This window comes from Cervus elaphus, chromosome 5, assembly GCF_910594005.1.
Source record: "Cervus elaphus chromosome 5, mCerEla1.1, whole genome shotgun sequence".
Lineage (NCBI taxonomy): Eukaryota > Metazoa > Chordata > Mammalia > Artiodactyla > Cervidae > Cervus > Cervus elaphus.
The window spans coordinates 4,765,061-4,785,544 of NC_057819.1; the positions used below are offsets into that span (position 1 = coordinate 4,765,061).

At 52.2% G+C, this 20,484-nt stretch overlaps 1 protein-coding gene across 1 annotated transcript in view; it reads right to left on the bottom strand.

Moving 5' to 3' along the window:
* ZNRF3 (zinc and ring finger 3) overlaps positions 1 to 20,484 on the bottom strand; it is a 144,619-nt gene that overhangs the window by 12,412 nt on the left and 111,723 nt on the right. The window lies entirely within an intron of this gene.

Sequence of the window (20,484 nt, forward strand, 5' to 3'; positions counted from 1 at the left end):
AGGAATCGAACTGGGGCCTCCTGCCTTGCAGTGGATTCTTCACCAACTGAGCTATCAGGGAAGTCCAAGCCTCAATTTGCCTATCTTTTGTTTTGTCTTTTTTTTAAAGGAGGGGGTGGGGATGGGTAGGCAACAGCGCCTTGTTCAGTTGAACCTGAGAACTAGATGAGTTAGAAATGGTGAAAATAAATAACTGGGTACTCAATTAACCTTTGTCTCCCTCTTCAGCGTAAGCCTTAACATCAGACTACAAACTGACAACCTGCCCCGTCAGCATAAAGGTATTGGTTTCAGTGATTTCTGCTATGAACGCAGGGCCACTGGCAACAAAAGCACATGCCTTTGGTCCTTCTCTTGTGGTCCTCCCTCTTCCCCATGTCGTCCAGCCCTGCAGTTAGAAGAGCCTGTGAATATGTCCAAAGGAATCTCAAAATGGTCAGTTTTAATAATGGACATGAGCTGAAGACCTTTGGAGATGCTGTCGGGTAGGGGGAAAGGCTACGAGAAATAATTGTAAATGGGGATTTAGAGCTGTTGGCTGCCAAACCTGGCCGCACATCAAAAACCACTTGGGGAAGTTTGTAAAGCAGATTTCCTGGCTCAGACCACAGAGCCTGATTCAGCAGGGCTGGAGTGAGGCCCAGGAAACTGAGTTCTGTAAGTTTTCTGAGGATTCAACCATTTGAGGAACTACTGGTCAGAGATGAAATGTTTCAGGAGCAAATGAGAAGCGGTGGGATTCTTTTGGGGGGTGGGGGGCGGAAAGGATTCCTTTCCATCCTGGTGAAACTTCCAGGTTCATGTCCAGCTAAGGGAACAGCAGAGTAGAAGCTGAGGAAGAATTAGACATAATCCTTGCTTTTAGGAACCTGAATCTTGTTAGGGAAGCAAGACTCCTCTCAAGGTTAGGGATGGGGGAGGGGACCAAAACGAAAACCCAGCCTCCTGTAAGATGGACAAATGATGGCCAGTACTCAGAGGTCAAGAAAGCCTCTATGGGCCAGACTGCTTGAGAAAGAACGAAAGCTGAATTCCTTCCATAGAAAGAATCACTGCATGGCTACAGCCCAGGAAAGCAACACAGCCTTAGACCGGAATGTGGCTAGGGCAATGCTCCATCAGCCCACCAGAGGGCAGTCTTGCCCCACAGCTGCTACAAGCCAGCTCCTTGTATTTGGTACAAGCAGGACAGTGAACCCTTCGGGATGCAGCAGAGTCCTCCGCAACTTCACGAGCTCCGGCACCTGAGTGCCGTCCTTGTTCTGCTGAGGACCCCTTTCCGTTGGACTGAGATTCGGTGAACCCGGTCTGCTCTGCCGCTTGCTGGTCCCACCCTGGTTCCCCACTGGCTCGCCCCCATCAGGAGGAGCTCCTGGGTACTGTCTGCGGCTCTGCCAGACCAACTGCTGATGGGGGGGTGGGTCGCTGAGCCTCTTTCTGTCCCCAGCCTCAGTTTCCCCACCGGTAAAAGGAGGACAGGGCCTGTGTCGTGAGGACCAGCCTCGGTCACTCACAGAGGCAACAGGCTGTCCAGAGTGCTGCAGAAAGAGCTGCGATGGCTGTCACCTGCCTCCAGCGAGAGAGGATGGGATGGCCTTGTGATAAAGTTTGGAGCCAGGTGGTGTCACCTTCCTCCATAAAGCTGTTTAGGGGCACAGACCCCTTTGCCTGAGGTCAGCAGGTCCTCGGGGGCCCCAGTAAGTGGGTGCCAGTCTTCTGCTCAGGGGGTGTGTGAGTCACTCAGTCGTGTCCACCTCTCTGCGACCCCATGGACTGTACCTCACCAGGCTCCTCTGTCCATGGAATTCTCCAGGCAAGAACACTGGAGTGGGTTCCCATTCCCTTCTCCGGGGGTCTTCATGACCCAGGGATCGAACCCAGGTCTCCTGCATGGCAGGCAGATTCTTTACCAAGGAAGATCCTCCCCGCCTTGTTCATAAACTGGCTGCCAGTGAGGAAATAAACCAGATCTCTTGTTGCTTTGCTGGCTTTCAGTCCCTGCCCATCAGACAGCACCGGAGGGGACTGGGTGTGCGGCTCTGTCTTGCTTGGGAGCTTCAGTGGAGGGCAGGCCAGTCTCCTGGTTTCTCTCATGAAAACAGCAGGTCAAGAACATGGAGCTTAAATCCTGTTTATAGCTCGACTGCAGACACAACCGGGTTAATACACAGGATCCAGGGCACCAATATTTTGTTTGAGAAAACAATCATTCTCATAGTTGGCTTACTTTAAAAAATTAGGTTTAACGTAAGCTGCTGTTGAAGTAAGGCTGTATTTCCCACACACAGGACTGGACACGAGGAGGATCAGGATTACGTTCAGAACTCACTTGTCAGGAGCAGGCTTGGGATTAAAAATGTTGTTGTTGTTGGGTCTGACTTTGCGACCCCATGGACTGTAGCCCACCAGGCTCCTCTGTCCATGGGATTTCCCAGGTAAGAATACTGGAGTGGGTTGCCATTTCCTCCCCCAGGGATTGAACCTGTGTCTCCTGCTTCGCAGGCCGATTCTTTACCACGGAGCCACCTGAAAAGCCTGGGTTTAAAAATAGGCCATGAATGATCTACACTTTGAAAATGACACATTGATCATACTATTCCCAAAGCAAATGAAAAAACGTACTTGGTCACACGTTCCCCCTCACCCTACATTTTCAGTTTAAAAATGGATGCGGCATCCTTGAACGCATATTCATGTGTTAGACCTTTCATGTCTTCTGTAGTCAAACTTGGACCGAAAAGTTATTTCAAAGCCTCATCTTTATAAAGTCACACACCCAATGTCTAAATTTCTCAAAATGAGGTTGTTTCAATGGACGGCTAGGGAAGATGCCTCCTGGTGGATGCGCTAGATGGTCATTGTCGCTGGGCTTTAGCTGGAGAGCGCAGTGCACAGACTAGATTAAGAAGAAGAGCTTGGGAAGGGTGTGGGCAGCAGAAAGCAGGTGGGAGGGCCAGGCTGGGCCTCCCAGAAGCAGCCAAGGGCCTGGCTTACTGACCTCTGCCGACCCTTCCCCTCGCCCCACTCACACGAGTACGTTCCCACCCTTTGTCACTGCTGCTGCATCCACCAGGCTGGGACAAGTCGGCCCCAGCCAGCAGGTGACCACAAGCCCCGCAGCAGAATATGGACTAAAAGGTTGTCACGGTTCCTTATTTACCTTTCCAGGCCCTGCAAGACCCGAGGCGACAACGTCCACAGCCACTGAGACACGTCACAAAAGCAGCAACATCTGCAGACTTACGTCTTGCAGGGTACAAAGCATCAAGCTCTAGAAGACGGGATCTTACGTGACTGGCACTTCCTGCAGTGCAAGACCCGTGTGGTTGTTCAGTGAACACTTACTCTGAGTGAGAGCAAGTTTGCCTGGGACTGTGCTCTCAGGTTGCTGCTCCCTGAACGTGGGTTGTCTAGTCTTCCCCCAAGGAAGTGCTTCTGTCGATATGACTGAGTCTTGAATTTCTGGATGCGTACTGGGCATTCTGCTAATAGTCCCATTACCACCTTGTGGGTGAAGAGACACACAGACTAGAGTCTGCTTGGGTTTCAATTAAATTCAGGGATGGACCTGGCACTTGCCCCAGAGTGTGCAGTTACACCCAGACTGGGTTTGGGGCCTGGTCCTACCCCACAGCTGGGCTTCCTGGGTGGCTCAGTGGTAAAGAATCCACCTGCCAATTCAGGAGCCACAGGAGATGCGGGTTTGATCCCTGAATCAGGAAGATCCCCTGGAGGGCATGGCAACCCACTCCAGTGTTCTTGCCTGGGACCATCCCATGGACAGAGGAGCCTGGCGGGCTACAGTCCATGGGGTCAAAAAGAGTTAGACATGGCTGAGCACGCACACAGATTCCCACCCCATAGCTCCCCTGCAGAGCCCCCGGGAACAGACCATTGCCCTGTTTCTTCGTCAAGCGCTGGATGTGGCGTCCCCAGTGCTTAAACTTTATTGTAGGAAAACTTCCGGTGGAATACAACCTGAATCGGAAATAACCCAAAAGATGGCCCACAATTTCTCCTTTGTCCCTCACGCCTGACCAAAGCATAAGCCAGGAAGCTGGACTGTTAGCGCTGATAGAAAGAATTGTGTCTTCAACCTCTTACAGGAAGTTCTGACATATGGGGGGCTTCAAGCAGACTTTTTCTTTATTTGCCTCTATTGACTATAAGTCTGTATTCTGGTTTTTTTTTTTTTTTTTTTTTGCACTTATCATAATCTTCCAACAAGTCATTTAAAATTTTTTGTTAATATCTTTTAAGGCTGTGATAGATCCCTTCAGATACCCTGCTCACTCATATCTTTCTGATATTTGGGCTATTTCAGTTTTTTTATTCTTATAGTTAATGCCACGTTGAATGAATCTTGGCTTACACTTTCAATTCTCCTAGGATGGGGGCCCAGGGCCAAAGAAAATGAAGATTATTAAGAATCTTTATACAATCCACAGAAGATTTTAATGCTCCTCCTTATAAACCCACTCAACTCTTAATTTATCTGCAGCAAGGACAAGATAGGATGACAATGACAATACAAGACAAATCTGGGTCAACAGATTTAACTTCTGGATAAAGCAGCACACTGGGAGCTGGCTAGGAAGGAGTCTGGCAGTCTGAGAGTAACCCTCCAGGGGATACTTCACACGTGTAAAGACCTCCAGAGTGAACTATAATGCGTACTGAATCTTACCTAGCCTACTGATGCTTCAAGGTCAAGTTTATGTGCAAAGTCTCCCACGTAAGACGTAAATGCTTCTCTTTAGTCAGAAGCAGCTCTTACCCCTGAGTTCTAATACCTGTAAAGATTTCTCCTCTGCCACTTATCACTTTCTATGATGCATTTTCCCCTGCAAAGGTGACCATCTTTAGTATCTTCGCAGTTAATAAAAGTAACATGCTTGACGTGAAAATTCAAACATCACTCAAAAGTTGAAAGCAAAAAATAACCGACTTAGTACCTCCTCAAATCCCAGCTTTATAATGTAACAACAGTGTGGTTTATATCCTTCCATGTGTTTTTTTTTAATTCATGTATCAGCAGGCATAAAATGCCTATGTATATATACACTCACATATGAAAATATATTGAAAAATAAGTTGGATGTATATAATCTGTTCTCAACTGCTTTCCCCCTTATCTCAACAATTTACTCAACAGCATTATATGCAGTGATGCAGAAAAGGGTTTTTCTTCTTACCAGCTATATATAGTCTTCCATTACAGGGTGGACTGCCTCTGACAGGCATTTAGGAGCTCTCTGCATTTTCTCCATCAGGATCAGTGCTGTGTGTACAGTCCTGTACTCACGTTCTGGTGGCATCCATCCCTCACATCGCTACACGTGGTCCGGCGGAATCAGACGGTGCTAACATCTCACATGTAATCGTCTTGGCTGGGTGCTAGGCTCACCTGCCCTGGGGTCTATGGAGCCAGGAGGTACATCTGACCCGTGTCGGTGCCCGGAAAAGCCTAACAGAGCAGACCGCCCTGGGTGGGCACAGCCCCTACTCGACAAATTCACATTAGTAGGCGGCGGCAGGGTTTAATTCTATTTGTGGTGTCATTTATGACTTTATTTGTTCGATGGTAGTAATTAACCAGTTACTGTGGGTGCTAGGCCAGGAGGACGCACACGGTGAGCAGGACGGTGGCCGCCCTGTCCTCATGGAGCGTCCGTTTCACCAGCAGTGCTGCGACAGGCCTCGCCGAAGAGACTTGGGGGAGTTGTAACGCAAGGTCTGAGTGTTCTGTTCCGAGGGCCAGTGAGTTAGAAATAAACGCCTGAGCCACCGATCTCACGTTCCTATGGTAGGTCTCAGGGGATGAGACACCTTTGAGAAATATCACATGTGCTAAGGCTCTCAGCTACCTGGCAGCCCCAGTTTTTTCGACACAGGACCCTTTCTGCAGCAACTTCTGTCCATGCCTTTCCTTCCACGGGAGAAGCTCTGGGACCCGAGGCTCTGTGCAGACGGCTGGCTCAGGTGACAGGAGTCTCACTGCCTAGCTGCTCCCTGAGGTCGGAGGGTGAGGGACGGGCCAGAATCTACATTTTGATCTGAAAGACAATGTCTAAGGAATACACCCACTGCAGCTTACAGGAGGTGGTCCCTGGTGTGAAAACACTCAATTAACAGTTGACCCTCGAATAATGCGGGGTCAGGGTGCTGACCCTCTGCACAACCGAAGGGAAATCGCCATGGAACTCAGAGTCACCCTCTGTATACTCGCTCCTCAATCCCCAAGGTTCCTCCACGTCCACGGTTCCGTGGCCGCAGATTCAACCCCCTGGGTTATGCAGCACTGTAGCAATGACCACTGAAAAAACCCGTGTCTAAGCGGACCCGTGGTTCAAACCTGTGTTGCTTGAGGGTCAGCTGCATACAGTGCAATGTGACAGCTACTTAAGAGGGCCGACTGTGTGCCAGGCACCCCAGGAAGGATCCAAGCCAGGGCCTCCCAGAGGTGTCTGTCGTCCTGGGAGGGGGAAGAGATCTTGGTCAGCAAGAAGCTGGGTAAGGCTGCCGAGGTCTCTCCCCTTCTTACTGAAGAGTGTTCACGCGCTGCCCTCCTCCAACATACACAGCAGCGTGACCCACAGCGGCAGAAACCACGGTCGTGGAGAACCCAAGATGGCACCAGAGGCCCAGGGCTTAGTGCCCACGACCTGGCATCAGCTTCCTGCTTCAGCGGGGCCCCCGAGCTCCTTCTGCAGCTGTTCCCGGGGCAGAGCTCACTGTTCCAGCTCGGGCTGATAGAGGTGCATGCGCCTACCCTTCACGCGGTCCTGGCCTTCCTACAGCCAGGGCTCTCTCCGGAGGGAGGTGCCCCAGAGCGCCCCCCAGGGGCCAGGCTGAGCCACACCCCTTTGCCCTCACCCCTACGCTCAGCTGCTCAGTGGGTTTTGCCGATTCCATCTTCCACATCCATTCACTGTTTTCCCAGCCCCACTGCCGCCACCCTGTACCGGACACCAGAATTCTCACGTGAGTCACAACCACCACCCCCCTGGGGGCTCTGGAGCCCACCCTGCCTGCCCCCACCGCCCCCCGCCCCCCACAGGATCTCCATGCAGCACAAGAGGGCATCTCTGAGTCGCAGACCTGCCCTGCCGCACCCTCCCGAATGACTCTGTGATGCTCTTAGAATAAGACGTGAGCTCTATTTAAAACGGGTGAGCACCGAGGTCTTACAGCACAGCACAGCACGGGGAACTCTGTTCAATGTCAGGCAGCCGCCTGGATGGGGAAGGGAGTCTGGGGGAGAACGGATACGCGTGTGTGTATGGCTGAGTTCCTCTGCTGTCCGCCGGGAAGCAGCACGACACTGTCAATCGGCTATCCTCCAGAAAAGACAGACTAGGATGTGACTCCTCCGGCTTTAAGTGAACTCAGCCCACCAGCCCCGGAGCCTGCCGAGGTGGGGCTTCTACAGCTCCTTGCCCACCTGTTGGGGAAGCACGCTGCCTCTCGCCCACAGCCAGCGGGGCCTCCAACTCTCACAGCCTCAGGTGTTCCTCTCCGCGCCGCCGGACCCGCCAGGTCCCACTGGAACAGCTCTTGTGACATCACACTCACTGTTTACTTAAAGTGCCTCCCTCACTAGAGGGCAGCCAAGGCCTCAGACTTCTTTCCCGCTCCATTCCCAGAATCCAGCAAAGAGCCTGGCACAGGGTAAAATGGCCTAGAAACGTCTGTTGATTGACCTAAAAAGGATGAGCTTTTGCCCCGGGGGTTAGCATCAAACACGCCGGGCCCTGCTGTTCCAAGCACAGGCTGCGGCTCGCTCCAGGCCACCTGGTCTCCTGTTTCCTCTGACTCTTTCTGAGTGGCGGAAGGTTCACTCTCTACCAGATCTTCTCGGAAGTCAGGATCCTTCGCTGGGCAGATGCTGGCGATTTGGTTTCTTATGAGCTGTGGCTGGGTCTTCTGCTGCAGCACTTGCATACGGGCCTTCTATTGGTGGTTGGTTCTAACTCAGGAATTATTCTCTCTGGGGAACCTCCACCCCAGTCCCTGAGAGTGGCTCTGCCTCGCTGGGGATCTTTATGGGGTCCCAGGCCTCTTGTGAGCAGGTCTCTGATGTCAGGGCACTCATCGCATCTGCCCCTTTTACTCCTGGGAGGAACGCAAGCCTCCCTAACAACTCTCAGCAGAGGAGAGCTGAGCAAACCACCACCTCCAGGTATATCCACGGGCACAGACGGCAGGAGTGGTGCATTTTCACTGTCCTCTTGTCGCTCAGGAAAACCTGGCTTTCCTTCCTCCTAGAAGACTGATGGGAGAAGCTGGCCTGCATGACACAGAGGGGCAGCGTGTGGACACTGGCCTGCCCACCCCCCTGCTGTCAAGATCACAGAACTGGCAGCAGATTCCTAACCCCCCCAACTCACACATGCCCTCGGGCAGAGCCACGAGAGACCAAAAGTGCAGGCTTGCGAGGCTGGTCCACCTGAGGCCTGAGCCTCCAGGCACGGTCCCTGCCAGGAACGCAGGGTCCCTAACAAGCCCTGTTCAGCCTGCCACTGGGGCAGGGCCTGTCCACACACAGAGGCCACCAGCCAGGAGTGGAGACACCCTGCCTGACGCTCACCAGTCTCTCTCGGCTGGTCCCACCCCAGTAGGAACAAGCCAGAGCTCCCTTCATGCCCCTCCCTCTGGACACCGCTAAGTGGATTCTAAAGCTGCCCTCCTCACTTTTTCCTTTCCTCCTCCTCCGCTGTGTTCTCTGCTGAGTGACCGCCCAGGCACGGGGCTCTTGGGCTTTCTGGTCCGCCGCTGCGCCCTGAAGCATGAGGCACCGCACAACAGGGGACACTCTGCCAGCCGAGGGGGCTTGCAAGGCCCGTCTCACCAAGCGCCCTGTTTTCCTACAGAAACCTTTCATTCCATAGGAAATGAGGTCACACACCGGCGCACATGGGTAACCGGTGAGAAAAGCCTGGTGCCAAGAAGGGGGCGGGCGTCAGAAGAAGTGGCCAGAAAAAAAAAAAAACAAAACAACACGACCCTAACACTCTAACTGGGCAGGGTAATCACCTGCCGCTCTGAGGGGGGATCTGCAGGGGAGGGTTAGGAGGGAAAGGAGGTGGGGAGGGGCACAGAGCTTAAAAAAAACAACCTGGTTTCGTTTACAGTCTGTACGACAGATAGCGTAGTTACTAAACAAAACTTGCAGGGCATGTGTCTGGTTTAAAGCCACGACTTGGAGACCCTAATCCACTGCCTAAAGGGAGACCAACGCAAAACAGCTCCAACCCAGTGAGGGGGTGGGTGCAGGGAAGTGGGGGCGTCGGGCGGCCAGGCGGGCTCACTTTCAGGGAGGAGGAGGCGGATGGGGGAGGCGGGTGGGTGGCGCGGCCCGGCCCGCTCCACCGGCTCCTGGCTCCGGGGCTTGGCTGCAGCCCGGCCTGACCTTCCAGGTTTCCCTGGCCGGAGATCAAAGCGCCGAAGCCACAAACACGGCTCAGAACTCCGAGGCCCCGCGGCCTCCCCCTCGGCTTCCCCTCCCCCCACCCCGTGGGGCCGTCTGCGGGGGGGCGGGGGTTGTGGGGGGGGGGGGGTGCCGGGCTCCCATCCGGCCTCCTCTGACCCCAGCCCGCCGGCCGCGCCCCTCCCGCCCGGAGAAGGTATTTCTCGCCATAATTAAAGTCATTAAGCCCTCCCGGGGCTCGCGTCGGCTGCGGGTTCCGAGCTCCGGAACGAAGGTGATGCATTTTAAGTCCTAGGGAAGATTATGCTGATCTACTTAGGAGACATGTAGCAGCGAGAACTCAGCGGTTAAGTCAGTGGTTAAGGCTGCCTGCGTTTAAATAGTGTTATTTATTCTCAAAATATGTAGCAGCCCCACTTAATTTCTCCTAATTAAAGGAACCGGCAGGAGAGGCTGGGGGCCGCGGCCGTGTCACGGCGCCATCACCGTGTCGGTGCCCTTCACGAGCAGAAAACACTGGGTCTCGAACGGAAATGCGTTTCCCTAGATCTTAATCTTAAACAGAGACATTTAGACCGGTTCCAAGAAACACAACGATCCTCTTTGTTTTAACACCTTGACAAGGAGCACCCAAACCCGGGAAGCTGTCCACGCCCTCCTGCGCCATCGCGCTGCCGGGTCAAGAGGTGTGGGGGTTGGGGGGGGGGGAACCTGCGCAGGTTGGGTTGTTCCTCGGGAGATGGCCGTGCCTGCGAGAGAAACTTCTCGAAGGGCTTGTTAGCTGCTACGTCAGATTGATGAGTTTCCAGAAGCCCCACTTCAGGCCAGATCTTATAAAGTCAGCAACTAGAAACTTCAAAAAGGACCACCCCCTTCTCTGCATGGGGCAGCTAACGCTTGTTTAATATAAACAAGTGTTAATTAGGTGGCGGGATCGGGCTTAACAACAGTGCCTGCAGAGTCTGAAGACCCGACAGGCTCCCTTCCACCAGGAGAGCAAAGGCCGGGCTCCTCTCAGAGAGAACCACCAAGCCTGGCGGACTTGCTTCTCAACCTTGGCAAGTCGTGGGGTGCGGGGCAGCCTGCAGGCCTGGGCCCCTGCTCTGGAGATGCCTATTTCATCTGTTCAGAAGGGAGCCCCCCACTGCAGGATTTTTTCTGAGTTTCTCAGTCAGTTTTAAAATTTAGACAGGGCCGAGGTACCACTGAGTCAGGAGCTGCACGAAGCCTCTGGGGTGCCTGTCAGAGGCACATTCCGAGGCGCCTCCTGGTTCAACTGGACTCAGATAGGTCCAGAAGCTAGGTAACCAGCATCCCAGGCAAAACTGCTGATGAGGCAGAGGAATTCCTGAATCAGGTGGCAAAATGAAAACAAAAACAAAAAAAAAACAACCCCAGGATAGTCTGATTATGTGTTTTCTTATTTTTATTAAGAGGAAGGGAATCTGGATGAAAGAATTTCTGCATGCCCCAAGCAGGCTTGCTCTTCCCATCTGTGGGGCTTGGGGGGAAAGTAACAAACCTTTAAATAAAATAAATACTACTGTCTATCTTGAGGGCTTCCCAGGTGGCTTAGTGGTAAAGAAATCTGCCTGCCAATGCAGGAGACCCAGGAGACTCGGGTTCAATCCCTGGGTTGGGAAGACCCCTTGGAGGAGTAAATGGCAACCCACTCCAGTATTCTTGTCTGGAGAATTCCATGGACAGAGGAGCCTGGCGGGGCCACAGCCCATGCACAGAGCTGGAGATGAATGAGCACACACGCATACACATATCTTAACATACACAACTTCATAGAGACTTGAAAGGTCAGGTTCCAAATGAAATTTCTCCAACTCCTTGGAGCTCATTGTCGGAATATTTCGGTATGGAGAAAGCAGACCCCAGGCCCACCCTGCATTTGGGGTGGGGGGAGCTTGTGCACATGCGAGGGGTCACCCCAGCTTCGAGGCCAAAGTCCACCCACCCTCCTTGGGAAGAGGCTGTGCTGCCAGGGTACCCTGCCCCCAGGAAGAGGGTCCTGGGGGAGAGGACTGCAAGGTCCTAGAAGCCAGCACAGGGCCATCTTGGGGGTGATCTGGGGATCCCGGAAACAATTTAGAAGGGGGCTTCCTCTTGGATTGTCTTCCAGTGGCCAGAAGCTGTAGAAGCTGGGCCTCCCCCACCTGGTCTTGGGACATGACTGCCCCAGAGCATTAGACCTAGAGAGGGAAAGTAACCTGTTATGTAAGGGCGAGGCAACGAGTGCTTTCAACAGCACTGAACCTGCACAGCACGTCTGCAGGTGAGGTGGGGCTCGTTCCCGGCTTAGAGCTGGACGGCCAGTGGTTACATGATACAGCCGTGGTATCGGTATAATGTAACAGATGATACAGATCTGAGGGGAGCTGTATCATGTGAGCTGAGAATGTGACGTCAGCCTCTCTCTGTAATCCGAGGCTAGAGAAATACTCATGGTATCCTAGGGGTTTCCAAAAATCAAGCCTGATGGAGATGCGCGCACAAGTACAGATGTGAATGGTAGTCCATTAATAGTTTATGTGTGTGTGTGCTCAGTCGTGTCCGACTCTTTGCAACCCCACGGATTGTACCCTGCTAGGCTCCTCTGTCCATGGAATTTCCCAGGCAAGAATAGTGGAGTGGGTTGCCATTGCCTCCTCCAGGAGCTCTTCCCAACCCAGGGATCAAACCTGCATCTCTTGTGTCTCCTGCATGGGTAGGCATGAGCCATGGGGGAAGCTCCACCCACTAATACCTTATGTAAGTATTCTATTTCCCAGCCCCACTATGAAGTTCCAGGTATCTCTTACCCTAACCCAGCTGGACTCCCCCTGTTTTTAAAACTCCCTTTGTAAATGCCATGCAGCTCACACAGTCGACATGAAGTGGGGTGGCAGGATGGACCGTCTTGCTTTTGTACAGGTTAGCTGCTTTGAAAGCTCATGGCTGTCTCAGGCAGAAGCCGTTCATTCAGGAGGTAGGTCCACTGCTGTTTAGGCAGCGCAGGCTCACAAACGGTACACCCTCGCTGCATACTTCTTAAGGATCTACCGAGCTTGCTTCACATCAGTCCTCCCCCGTGTACCCTACTGTCGTGATTCCTTGTATCTGTGACTTGTATTAGAATTTGAGTGATATCATTTCGTCTCTTAACTTTACACCAAAGTCATTTATAGCAGCAACAGAACCACACCTCTCCCCCCACCCACCTTGGGCAGAGTTGCCAGGTGCCCCTCAGCCCGGGAAGGGGTTTGATGACACCCCCCACCCCCAACCATGGTGGCCCCGAGGAAGAACAGCAGCTAGAAGGTGACTTGTGAATGGGTGGCTGACCCGGGTTCTTTTTAGCACTGCTGGTGTTTTTAAAAAAAAAACCCCGGCTCACCTCCCCAGCTCTGACTGTGAGCACCTGCACAGTGGGGATGATGCTAACAGACGAGATGAGACGGTGCCTGGCATGTGGTGAGCCCTGGGGCACCATCTCCATCTCGATGCAGTATGTATGCCAGGACTGTCTCCTTGGGCCCTGGCCCTCCCCGTGACCACTTGTGTGCAGGCTTCCTCTCCTCTCCAGGTCCCTCCTGCGGGTCCAGCTCCCACACAGAGCAGCAGGCACTCTGCTGGACTCACAGGGATGCACCTCTGGAAGGTTCTGGAAGTCAGCGTGACTCTGCTGCACACCGTGGACACACAGGAACCTCACGGTTTAGGCACAGAACCAGGAGAAGGTGGTCAGTAACACACGTGAATGTTCTGGGAGCCTCTTAAAGATACGGGGTGGGGGCAGGCCCCACCCTGGAGACCCAGGGCGGGAGGTGGACCCCGCCTCTGTAGGGCTGAAGGCTCCCTGGGTTGACCCTTGGGCACAGCTGAGAGCTAGATTGCCAGACTGAGACCCCGAGGAGGTCAGAGGATGGGCTGGTGGGAGGGTGCTTCTCAGCCCTAACTCACCCATCCCCTGTCCACAGCCAGCCCCTGTCCCAGGACAGCAGATTCCTTTCTCAGGTGGGCTGTTTGGTTTCTAGAAGCCCACTGAGGCTGCTGTAACTCAGACCTAAGGAAAGCGCTCAGAAAAATGTGCTTCAAGGCAATAAATGATTGTGCTTCTTTTGATGTCTGGCTGAGGAAATGATACGTGCCCCACTCCCCCAGGAGGGGCTCAGGGTCAAAGGTCAAAGGTCTGGGGGGCAGTCACTATCCCAGGCATCCTCCGGCAGGGTACCTGGGCCCCCACAGGCAGCAAATGTGGCAAGGCTCTCATGCAGAGGGGAGGGGCTGTGGGCACAGAGCAACTCCCTACCCTGTAAGGGGCAAGCTTTGGGGTTCACTGCAGAGGGTCCCCCGGGGCCTGGGGGCCTGCACACCCTGACTGGACAGAGCAACAGAATGAGAGTTCCAGAAGAGTCTTCTGTGATAATAGGACGATGAAAATTCAAGAAGATGAGAATCTCAAGGATTCCGTTTCCAAAGTCCCGTTTTTCTTCACAAGACCCACGCTTTCTTGAACAAAGTCTTCAAGCACACCCTGAGCCGAGTTAGCCGAGTCACAGAACTGGGATCCCACTTCAGATCCACTTCTCTGTGGGAAGTCAGGACAGCTGTGTCATTGGGAGCCCTTCTGGGGACGGGGACTGGGGGTGTGGAGGGGGACGCTAGTGAGAGCAGCTGAGATCGTGGGGAAGGCTAGAAAACATCATGGGAGTTCGTTCAGCCCAGAAAGGCCATATTCTAGTGTCTGATTCAAAGAACAAGCCTTATAAGCCCAACTCCACAGACCAGCAAGCTGAAGGCCATGTGGAAAGTACACTCGTGTTTTTCCCCCCAATGCATTTCAGGCCTGGTGCTCAATAAACAGTCACCACGATGGTGGTGGTGATGGAAGGGGAGGGAGACAAGCGGAGCAGGCACCGAGCAGGCCTTCCTCAGGCTGAGAACAGACCCGAGCTGGAGGAGAAAGAGGTTCCTGTGCATCCCTAGCCGGCATCAGGGTGGCGGCAGCGGTTACTTCCTGGGTCCACAGTCCCATCCTGCCCGCCGCCTGGGCTGCGAGGCAGTCGGGGGTGATCACTCGCCTGTGCAGAGCTTGCAGTGTCCTGACTAGAGAGAGGGAGCTGGACCAACAGGGGAAACAAGTGGATCGGGAGCCCAACCATGTGGAACCACCACTTTGAGGGATGCTCCAAACAGGTGCTCCAAAGAGGAGCTGGGATGGGCTCGAGTGGCTGGGAAGGGCTTTGGCGGCCAAGCTGCCCAAAGGAAGAGGAAGGGGAGGCTGGCCGGGAGCTGGACACGTGAGGTGCTGGCTGAGGTTGAAGACCTTGCAGACACCATCAAGTCCTATGAAGGGAAGAGGCGATGCTCTGTAATGCGACGGTGATTACACATCACGGTCCCCTCCCAAGGCCACTGTGTAAATACTGACCACTACTTTGTTGCGGTTTCGTCGCTCAGTTGTGCCTGACTCTTTGCGACCCCATGGACTGTAGCCCTGCCAGGCTCCTCTGTCCTTGGGATTTCCTAGGCAAGGATACTGGAGTGGGTTGCCATTTCCTCCTCCAGGGGATCTTCCCAACCCGGGGATCAAACCCACATCTCCTGCACTGGCAGGTGGAGTCTTTACCAGTGAAAACCGGGGAGGCTTGACAACTCCTTACCAACTAACTCTCTTTTTCTCTCAGTAGCAGGCGGCAGGCCCACAGGTTAGTTTCAAGCACACAGCGTCCAAGAGCCCCTATGGTTTACTGACATTTTTGGATCACTAACTGAAACTGCATTTTTTTCTGGGAGGGGTGCCCTGACCCCTACACAGGGCTCAGGTTGCTTGCTCTGTGCTTACAGGCAAATGTGTAATTCTGACAGTCTTCCCCAGGAGTTATTTACATAACACGTATTTCTCGAATGCCTACCATGATGGTACAGTCATATGCTGAGCAGGCCCAGTCCTAAAAGATTGAGTCCCTCTTAGCTCAGAGCTGGAGCAGTCACACTGGGGGCCCTGTATGCACAGCAAGAAATACTCCTTGAATGAAGGAGAAACGGGAAAGGGGGGAAATAGGGGGGAGAAAGGTGCCTGCTGACAGGGCCCACGTGTCTCCACTTGACGTCAGACCTCAACTCATCGTCCCGTGCAGGGCATGCAGCCTCGGAACCCTCACGCAGCAAATACTAAAGCATGTCTTTGGTGTGAACACTCATAGCTGACAACAAATACACGGGCAATTATTGCTTCAAGAAGGCAGACTGAATTTAAAGTGTAGTTTGATGGCCTTTCACTGTGCCAAAAATTGAAAAAAACCCCAAAAACAGTTAATGGCTTTGGAAGGCATTTATAATGAAAGAGACCAAAGGGACCGTGAACCACAGAAAGGTGGGGTTGGGCTGGATCGCTTCCTTTGGTCAATAATGGGTCGATGACTGTGTCATTAAGAAGAGGACTTCTTGCAAAGGAACAGCTTAATCCCAGGAAAAGGAAAGAGTAAAAAGGTTACATTAAGGGAATCAGGGATAATCTCTATCAATTACCCAGAGCCTTTCCTGTTGGGGAAGTCTCAAAAGAAGAACAGGAAAAGAGCTGGGTCGTGATCCAGGTGCTAACGCTTTGTTTCACGATCCGAGAGCTTGGCGGGCTGGCTTGTGGTAGGTAAGTGGAGAGGGCTGAAACTACCAGTGGGCGTGGGTGGGGGGTGGGGTGGGTGTGTGTTCAGTCATGTCCCACTCTGCGACCCCATGGGCTCCTCTGATGGGATCCTCCAGGCAAGAACACTGGAGCGAGTTGCCATGCTCTCCTCTAGGGGATCTTCCAGACCAGGGATCGGGAACCTTCATCTCCTACACTGGCAGGCGCTTTCTTTACCACTGCGCCATCTAGGAAGCCCATGTAAACCCCCCCCCCCCCCCCCGGAAAACAAGCAGGTGATTGTAGAATATGCCAGGGCTGGTTCAGGAGGCACCCCACCATCAGGCAGGCAGTGGGGTACTGGCTGGCATCGTTTTGAGGCTAAACAAGTCAAACTGCGTTCCCCCGCGGGAGGCTGGCCATTTGGAAGGACCAGTGAGCCAGATCCAGACGAGAGGGTGAGCCTGCTTCTCCCGGGCACCAACGTGGCCCAGTCGAGGAGCTGCCGAGGTCCTCACGCAGAGGGACAAAGGGGGCCTCTGAGGCAACACCGACCTCCTCGACTATGGTCCATCTGAATCGATTAAGTGCCTCTCGGTCCTGGAACGGGATTAAAGAGCACCTAGCCCCACGTCTCAGATCTGCAGAGGATGCGGTGACTTCCCGAGGTCAGAGCACACTGGCAGCGGGGGAGGGCGTTCAACTCACATCCTGTCGGCCCTGCCCCCGACTTCTCTGTAGTCCATTATGTGGTGTCATGTCTGAGCTTTCCTTTTGGGAGAAAATCAAAACTCAGGGGTGTCCAGTGGTAGCTTTCCAAAAATAGCTGAAAGATATATTTAACTGGTACCTATGCGTAAGAACATAAGTATTTTGCATATTATTTTAAGCAGTTGTTTACTAGAACATTCCTACACTAAGAGGTCTGAAACCAAACATTAAAGGAAAGAGCTGTTAAAAAAAAAAACTGATCTGTGAAAGGAAGACGGTGAACTGTAATGAACTCGATAGCAGACAGGTGTATGTTAGCCTTAAAAGGAGATGGAGTCTTGAAGAGAAGTGTCAATTCAAATAATTTCTAGTGAATTGATTTCACTATGAAAAAAAAAATCCTAAAGTGAGTATTTTTGAAACAACGCGGGGTCCCCTCATTTCCGCCCCATATACTGAATTTGCTTCTACTGGGCATTTGCATAGCTCAAACTCAGAAATATAAAAGAGAGCTGACTGAAGTACAAGCTTCTCTCAGAGCACCCAGAGCCTGCTCTTTTGCCGGCCACACCATCACAAAGCCCAGAGCCCCGTCATCATGAGAACACGAAGATGGGCTACGTTCATATTCGACCGTGGGCCAGGATGAACCAAGACTCAGAATTACTGGGTTCCCCAAGCCCAGGGAAAGGGTGCCCAGGATCAGGGTCTGACTGTCAGTCAGGAGGAGCTTAGGTTTGGGGGTCGCGTTAACCGCTAACAGATGAGGTTATAGATTAACTCATCGCTGGCGTTAGTTGGTTAATGTACAATTTGGTAGGTAACTTCAGTAGTCCTAGGCCAAGTTCAGAAGGGAAAAAAAAAAAAGAGCAGTTTTCCCTTTTCTCATTTAAAATTTTAAAAGGAATAAACTGCTGATACGATCAATACGGCTGGGATCTCAAAGTATGCTAATTATGCTGAGTGAAAGAAGTCAGATTAAAGAGTACATATTATATGATTTCATTCATATAAAATCAAATTAATCTACAGAGGAGAAAGCAAATAATGGTTGTCTGGGGACTGGCAAGGGACAGAGAGAGAGGGGGCAGGGAAGGGTTTCAAAGAGGCAAAAGGGAGCTTTTTGGAGTGATGGAAAATTCATATCTCGACTCTGGTCCTAGTTTCACAGATATGTGTGTGTATGGTTGGGGGGGGGCGGTGGTAAAAACTTATCAAATTGTACACTTCAAATATGTACTGTCTATTCTGTCTATTATACATCAATAGAGAACTTAGAGGTGGGGGGGAGAATCTAGAAACCTTCTTTCCCCATTATTGCTCTTAACTGCTTAAAAGCAAAACTTTCATGACACAGATAGCTTTCATCATGTGAATGCTGTTAGCATTAGCTGATATAGGAAAATTCTAAAGCTGGTTTTAAAAATTATCCAGACTGAGCAAGATTAGAAGACCTCCTTCTGATATGTCACGTCTCAACACTCTAAAACCAATCCACTCTGGGTGAATCTGGATGAATGGGGAAGCTGGGCCGGCAGTCCTGAGCCTGTGGGGACTCCTGGGTCAGGAGGCCGGAGAGATCACGTGTTGGGGGGGATGATCAGTACTGGAGGGGATGGGAGGTGGTAAGTGTCCCCGTGCATTTGCTCCAGCTGCCCACAGTCCTGGGAGTCGAGTGGCCTGAGCGATTTTTTAAGAATTGATAAGGCGGATAAGAATCCCCTTGCCAGTGCAGGGAACACGAGGGTCCATCCCTCATCAGGGAAGATTCCACGTGCTGCGGGCCCATAAAGCCCATGCACCACAACCCCTGAGCCTGCGCCCTGGAGCCTCTGCTCTGCAAGGAGAAGCCCCTGCAGTGAGAAGCCCCAGCACCACAACGAAGAGTAGCCTCCCCACTCACTGCAACTAGAGAAAGCCTGCTCGCAGCAATGAAGACCCAAGCACGGCCGAAAATAAATTGTTATTTTTTAAAATTCTGGACTCTCTGACTTCCTAAACAGGTGCCCGTGAGTTCGTTGTTTCTATCTGACCCGCAGGCTCCCCGCTCGGGGAGAAGCCAGCCAGCAATAGGACTCGGTAAGGTTGTTCAGGGGATCAGACGGTTCGTGGGTGCAGAGTGTGCGGCCCGGGGTGAGCACCCTGAGGGCACCAAGGAACGGCAGCTAGGATCTAGTGTCCAGTGAGTCATGGTGCTAACAAGTGTTGATTGCTACGAATCCGACAGTGCTGCTTGGAGAGAAAGGAATTTGAGTCTCAGTTTTGAACCGGGTATATCCATGTGTTTAGGAATCGCTTTAGCTTGAGGTCATGAGTATGAGCGGCACTGTGCCACCTTCAGCTTTTGTCTGGAGCAGAACCGAAACAGTCTCCTCCACAGTCAGGTGATTGATTCGTCAGAATTTAAAGTGCTCCACCGTGATCTCCCATCCTTCCTGGGTCAATTACGAGTTACACGGTTGACCCAAAGCATCAAGTAGCTCCTCTGGTCAAGTGTTAACAAGAAATTCACACCTGTCAAGGGAGACAGAAAAGAAAACCCGGCCACAATACTTTGTGGCTCCTCCCATCAGGAGGTAGTTTAATTCTACAGCCCTGGGGCTAGAGCTTGGTCCTGTCGCTGGCTTTGGCCAATGGTTGGTTAGCACATATGATGCTTGCAGAGGCTTGCTAAGTGCCTGTGCATTGGGCTGGCTCTCTTCTGCTGCTGGGAACCCCGAGATGACCACGTGAGGGAGCCTGTGCCAGCGTCCTGGTTGATGAAGACCATTTGTGGGGCAAAGCACTTCTCTCCTGGTTTATCTAGAATACAGGGACCAGACCGTCCTCTCTAGGCAAGAATTTCTCTCCCATTTCAAGTCTCTTAGGTGAAAAAGGGTTGCAGAGGCGGCTGTGTGCACCACTGGGCATGCTCCTTAGAACAAGGGGAGCTTTGCCCAACGGGACATTTCTCCAGCTGAAGTCACGTTGCTTGAGATACTGCACCCTGCCTACTCCCCATCCCACCCCTCACTGCTCCCCAACATAAGCCACTCTCAGCCGGGTCAAGTTCTTTAAATCAGAATACGAAAAGTTTTATTTGAAACTCCTTGGTTAATCAGTAATCACTTAAATGCTAAGAGGTCACTTGCATAAAAGGAACAAATACACTTCTGTTTCCACCACCTCTAACAGGTAATTTGCAAAAATCCCTAAATTCAAGCTTTATCTCAAGTCTCATTAAATTAACCCTTGAATTTAAGTCCCTTAAATTAACCTTCATTGAACAAGTGAAAGGATGGCCTCATTCAGGCTTTTCCTACTATAATTATTCAGTGTTAGCAAGACTTTACTTAGTAGAACAAAGGAAGTGGGTTCTAGTGTAACCTTTTATTTGCTAAAGTGAACATCCCTTGCCCTGGCAAAGCCTTGCTTCTCATTCACTTTTTTTCTAAAGAGAAAGTTCTCTAGCTCATTACAGCCTGTGTCCGCACTGGCATCTACCTTGGGTGGTCAGACACCACATCACCTTCCCAAATGCACTTATCATCATGGGCTGAGGGGACGCAGGGTTGGTCTGGTCTCTAGATTTTCAGGCGACCACGAGGTCAGTGCACCGGAAGCTCTGCCGTGAACTGTGACCATGACTTTTGCCAGGATCACAGACATCATCTAGGGATGACCAGCTGACCTCTTGCAACATTATTTAATTCAGAGTAGAAGATACAGCTTTCACCAGCCAAGCTGG